Source organism: Eptesicus fuscus, chromosome 13 (genome assembly GCF_027574615.1).
Source record: "Eptesicus fuscus isolate TK198812 chromosome 13, DD_ASM_mEF_20220401, whole genome shotgun sequence".
In the NCBI taxonomy this organism is placed as follows: domain Eukaryota; kingdom Metazoa; phylum Chordata; class Mammalia; order Chiroptera; family Vespertilionidae; genus Eptesicus; species Eptesicus fuscus.
Genome location: NC_072485.1, coordinates 507,878 through 513,926, shown reverse-complemented (window position 1 = coordinate 513,926; position 6,049 = coordinate 507,878).

The window sequence follows — 6,049 nt, the reverse complement described above, 5'->3', positions numbered from 1 at the left end:
CACCCTCTGAGCCAGGCCGCCTAGGAGAAGCCGTGAAGGGTGGACCCCAGGATCTTTCCGAAGGAGCTGTTCCGGTGTGACTGTCCCCCAGCACAGAGCTCAGGACCAACGTGAGGGAGCCTACACCGGCAGAGGCCCTCTCCCATCACCTGGTCCCCACCTGGGCTGGTCCCGGGCAGCCTCCGAGCGAGTGCATAACTGTGCCTCTCCCTGGCGGGGCTGGAGGGACAGAACAGAGGGTGGGTGCGGCTGGGTGGCATTTTCTGGGCGGTGTGCATGCAGGGGAGTGGGTTTCCCTCCCTCCCCTTGAATCCAGGTCAAGCTCAGGAGTCCTGCCCCGTTGGCTCACCAGGCTGAGCAGCTAATCCTTTGCAATAATATCCCTGGGAATAAGAGCCGAGACGAGCTTGGTTCACAAGCCAGCTGGAGTTTTAAGAGGTGTGGGGTGGTGTTGAGGTGTAGAGCTGGCTCCATGAAGGGAATTCCCTCTGTTCTCAGGGGAGGAGGGGAGAGGGAGGAGGGGGAGGTGTGGGGTGGTGTTGAGGTGTAGAGCTGGCTCCATGAAGGGAATTCCCTCTGTTCTCAGGGGAGGAGGGGGAGGAGGGGGAGGTGTGGGGTGGTGTTGAGGTGTAGAGCTGGCTCCATGAAGGGAATTCCCTCTGTTCTCAGGGGAGGAGGGGAGAGGGAGGAGGGGGAGGAGGGGGAGGTGTGGGGTGGTGTTGAGGTGTAGAGCTGGCTCCATGAAGGGAATTCCCTCTGTTCTCAGGGGAGGAGGGGAGAGGGAGGAGGGGGAGGAGGGGGAGGTGTGGGGTGGTGTTGAGGTGTAGAGCTGGCTCCATGAAGGGAATTCCCTCTGTTCTCAGGGGAGGAGGGGAGAGGGAGGAGGGGGAGGAGGGGGAGGTGTGGGGTGGTGTTGAGGTGTAGAGCTGGCTCCATGAAGGGAATTCCCTCTGTTCTCAGGCCCCCCAGGAGCCACCTCTTGTTTGAACTTACTAGGAAGTTGGCTAAGAGCTTATGGGGTCTTCGAGGGTGGGGAACCCTTCCTCAAAAACTCAGTCCCCATTCCACTGGGCTTTTGCCGGAGGTGTGGAGGGAGAGGCCCATCATCTGACAGTGTCTCCCCAACCCTGTGAGAATAGGCCACAGGGAGAAAAGAGCAGGGGAGCCAAGAAGAAGAGAAAACACAAGGGGTTCTGGTTATGGACCCGCCATTAATGGGCTGAGCCTGGGGGCTGCGCTAGGAGGCTCTGTTAGTCCTCGGAGCTCATGCACCTTCATCCCGAGTCTGGGGGATGAGTCTGAGCCTTGGGAGTAGCTGACACAGAGTAGATGCTCAGAGAACATTGGTGGATGGATGGATGGGTGCGTGGATGGATGAATGGATGAATGGATGGGTGAGTGGATGGGTGGATGCATGGATGGATGGATGAGTTGGTGGATGGATGAATGGATGGGTGGGTGAGTGGGTGGATGGATAGAGGCATGGATGAATGGATGAGTGAGTGGGTGGGTGGATGGATGGGTGGGTGGGTGGGTGGGTGGTTGGGTGGGTGGATGGATGGGTGGGTGGGTGGGTGGATGGATGGATGCATGCATGGATGGGTGGATGGGTGGATGAATGGATGAGTGGGTGGATGGATGGAAGAAATAAAAGTTAGATGAGTCTGAGTGGAAAAATAGATGGGTAATATATGTGAAGAATGATGGGTGGACAAAAAATGGATGGATGGATGGATGGATGGATGGATGGATGGATGGATACATAGTTGGCAAATTGGATAAGGTAATGGAGAAAAAGGAAGGAAAAAGGAACGGAGAGAGAAAGGAAGCTGGGTGGGAAGGAGCGTTATGCGCGGGAAGAGGAAGGATGGAGGAAGATGGACAGGTAGAAGGCGGCGAGTGCTGGTAACAGGTAGCAGCTGGCTCTTCCAGGCTGAAAGGCTGGTCTGTAGTGTGCTCATTTCTCCTGCCGGGACCAGCCTCCAGCCTGCAATGCGAGATGTGTGGGGAAGAGAGGCACTTGATGGGCTCTCCCGAGCTACTGGGAGCCAGCTCCAGCCTATCACAGAAGAGTGGTGGTAACTGAGGGAGACGGATCGATCGTAGGAGGGAGACAAAGATGTGGATTCTGGAGAATGCCACCCTCAGTTGTCCTGAGGAGGGAAACCAGGTTCAAGTGACTCAGGCCGTTAAAATCAAGTCTGATTTCTGTCTCCCACAGCGTTCCCTCTGCCCAGGCCATCAGTGACCCTGTCTGTCCCACTCTGAGGCATTCAGATCAGACCACGCAATACTGTTGTGATTGACTCGTGGACACAGATTTCTCGAGCATCTTACTATGTGCCAGGCCCTAACCGAGGGGCTGATCACACGGGCATGAATGAGTCAGAGAGCTCACACTCCAGCAGGAAAACAAACCAGTGAGCCAATTATTTGACTCTGGAGTAAACGGGAAGGAGGGCATTCTGGAGGGCTGGGCTCAGAGAGGAGGAGGAGGAGGGGGAGGAGGAGGTGGAGGTGGAGGAGGGGGAGGAGGGGGAGGAAGGGAAGGGAAAGGAGAGGGAGAAAAGGGTGGAGGAGGAGGGGGAGGAGGGGGAGGGGGAGGTGGGGGAGGAGGAGGGGGAGGAGTAGGAGGAGGGGGAGGGTAAGGAGGAAGGGGAGGAGGAGGAGGGGGAGGAGGGGGAAGGGTGGAGGGGGAAGGGTGGAGGGGTAGGTGGGAGAGGAGGAGGGGGGAGGAGTAGGAGGAGGGGGAGGGGAAGGAGGAAGGGGAGAGGAAGGAGGAAGGGGAGGAGGGGAAGGGGTAGGAGGAGGGGGAGGAGGAGGGGACGGAGGAGGGGGAGGAGGAGGGGGGAGGAGAAGGAAGAGAAGGAGGGGGCAGGTGGAGGAGGAGGAGTGGGGAGGAGGAGGGTGAGGAGGGAGGAGGAGGGGGAGGAGGAGGAAGGAGGGGAGGAGGGGGAGGGGTAGGAGGAGGGGGAGGAGGAGAAAGGGGAGGAGGAGAAGAGGGAGGGAGGAGGAGGGGGAAGGAGGAGGGAGGAGGGGTCGGAGGGGGAGGGGGTCGGAGGAGGGGGAGGAGGAGAAGGGGGAGGAGGAGGGAAGGAGGGGAAGGAGGGAAGGAGGGGAGAAGGGGAAGGGGTAGGAGGAGGGGGAGGAGGAGAAGGGGGAGGAGGAGGAGGAGGTGAAGGAGGAGGAGGGAGGAGGAGGGGGAGGAGGCGGAGGAGGAGGGGGAGGAGGAGGGAAAACGGAGACGCTAAGAGGCCTCCCACCAGGCTGGGGGGTGCTCACTTCCCAGCACAGTCGTGTCCCCCAGCCAGACAGAGGGGACTTGGGTTTCACTCAGCAAATGTATGTGGTTGGATGCTGGTTGACTGGTCTTTGATCCTCCTGGGCAGGGCCCCCCACCCCTTCCTCCCTCGGGGACCCAATCGTTCCAAATGCCTGGTGGGAGGTGGAGGCTCCCGGGACCCCAAGGCCTGAAGAGACCGGGTTGGGGAAGGCCTGCTCTTCCTGGACGGATGGAGCCTCACACCCCACCCTCCTGTGGCCCAGCCACGTCAAAGAGCCAGGATTCTGTCTGCTCAGAGATGAGGGCTGAGCTGGCACTGAGCGCCATCCGTGGGAAAGCGACGGCTGGGAGCTGCCCCAGGCCCTCACCAGCCCCGCCCGGTGCCATCCAGGGCCCAACTACACTCAGTCCATCCCTTGGGCCTGCCCCTCCACCCACACCCCGTGGCACTGGCTCCACCAGCAGACAATCCATCCCTGATGCTCCGCAGACTGTGCCACACGCCAACTGGCAGAAAGGACCCAAAGGCCTCCCCGCCCCCCCGCTGAGGCCGGGGACAGAGAAACCTCTTCAGCTTTTAAAGTGATTTTACTGATTCCAGAGAGGAGGGGAGAGGGAGAGAGAGAAGCATCAGTGATGAGAGAATCATGGGTCAGCTGCCTCCTGCCGCCCCCACTGAGCCCTGACGGGAATCGAACTGTGGCCTGCTGGTCGATGTTCCACCGCAGAGCCAGCCGGTGGGGCTTGTATGGTGTAACCCCGTGGGGCCTGCTTCTCCTGGGCTCGTGTACATCCCACCCTCACACAGCCCTCCCCCCACACAGCCCTGCTCCCACAGCCCTCCCCCCACAGAGCCCTCCCACACATAGCCCTCCCACACACAGCCCTCCTCCCACACAGCCATCCTCCCACAGCCCTCCTCCCACAGCCCTCCCACACACAGCCTTCCCCCCACACAGCCTTCCCCCCACACAGCCCGCCTCCCACACAGCCCTCCTCCCACACAGCCCTCCCACACACAGCCTTCCCCCCACACAGACCTCCCCTCACAGAGCCCTCCCCCCACATAGCCCTCCCACACACAGCCTTCCCCCACACAGCCCTCCCCCCACACAGCCCTCCCCCCACACAACCCTCCCCCACAGCCCTCCTCCCACAGCCCTCCTCCCACAGCCCTCCTCCCACAGCCCTCCTCCCACAGCCCTCCCACAGCCCTCCTCCCACAGCCCTCCTCCCACAGCCCTCCTCCCACAGCCCTCCTCCCACAGCCCTCCCACAGCCCTCCTCCCACAGCCCTCCTCCCACAGCCCTCCTCCCACAGCCCTCCCCCACACAGCCCTCCCCAACACAGCCCTCCCCCACAACCCTCCTCCCACAGCCCTCCTCCCACAGCCCTCCTCCCACAGCCCTCCCACAGCCCTCCTCCCACAGCCCTCCTCCCACAGCCCTCCTCCCACAGCCCTCCTCCCACAGCCCTCCCACAGCCCTCCCCAACACAGCCCTCCTCCCACAGCCCTCCCCCACACAGCCCTCCCCCACACAGCCCTCCTCCACACAGCCCTCCCCAACACAGCCCTCCTCCCACAGCCCTCCCCCACACAGCCCTCCTCCACACAGCCCTCCCCCACAGCCCTCCTCCCACAGCCCTCCCCCACACAGCCCTCCCCCACACAGCCCTCCCCAACACAGCCCTCCCCCACAGCCCTCCTCCCACAGCCCTCCTCCCACAGCCCTCCCCCACACAGCCCTCCCCCACACAGCCCTCCCCCACACAGCCCTCCCCCACAGCCCTCCTCCCACAGCCCTCCTCCCACAGCCCTCCTCCCACAGCCCTCCTCCCACAGCCCTCCCACAGCCCTCCTCCCACACAGCCCTCCTCCCACAGCCCTCCTCCCACAGCCCTCCTCCCACAGCCCTCCTCCCACAGCCCTCCCCCACACAGCCCTCCCCCACAGCCCTCCTCCCACAGCCCTCCTCCCACAGCCCTCCCACACACAGCCCTCCTCCCACAGCCCTCCCACAGCCCTCCTCCCACAGCCCTCCTCCCACAGCCCTCCCCCACACAGCCCTCCCCAACACAGCCCTCCCCCACAGCCCTCCTCCCACAGCCCCTCCTCCCCACAGCCCTCCTCCCACAGCCCTCCTCCCACAGCCCTCCCACAGCCCTCCTCCCACAGCCCTCCCCCACACAGCCCTCCCCCACACAGCCCTCCCACACAGCCATCCTCCCACAGCCCTCCCCCACACAGCCCTCCCCCACACAGCCCTCCCCCACAGCCCTCCTCCCACAGCCCTCCTCCCACAGCCCTCCCACACACAGCCCTCCCCCCACAGCCCTCCCACAGCCCTCCTCCCACAGCCCTCCTCCCACAGCCCTCCCCCACACAGCCCTCCCCAACACAGCCCTCCCCCACAGCCCTCCTCCCACAGCCCTCCTCCCACAGCCCTCCCACACACAGCCCTCCTCCCACAGCCCTCCCACAGCCCTCCTCCCACAGCCCTCCTCCCACAGCCCTCCCCCACACAGCCCTCCCCAACACAGCCCTCCCCCACAGCCCTCCTCCCACAGCCCTCCTCCCACAGCCCTCCTCCCACAGCCCTCCTCCCACAGCCCTCCCACAGCCCTCCTCCCACAGCCCTCCCCCACACAGCCCTCCCCCCACACAACCCTCCTCCCACAGCCCTCCTCCCACAGCCCTCCTCCCACAGCCCTCCTCCCACAGCCCTCCCACAGCCCTCCTCCCACAGCCCTCCCCCACACAGCCC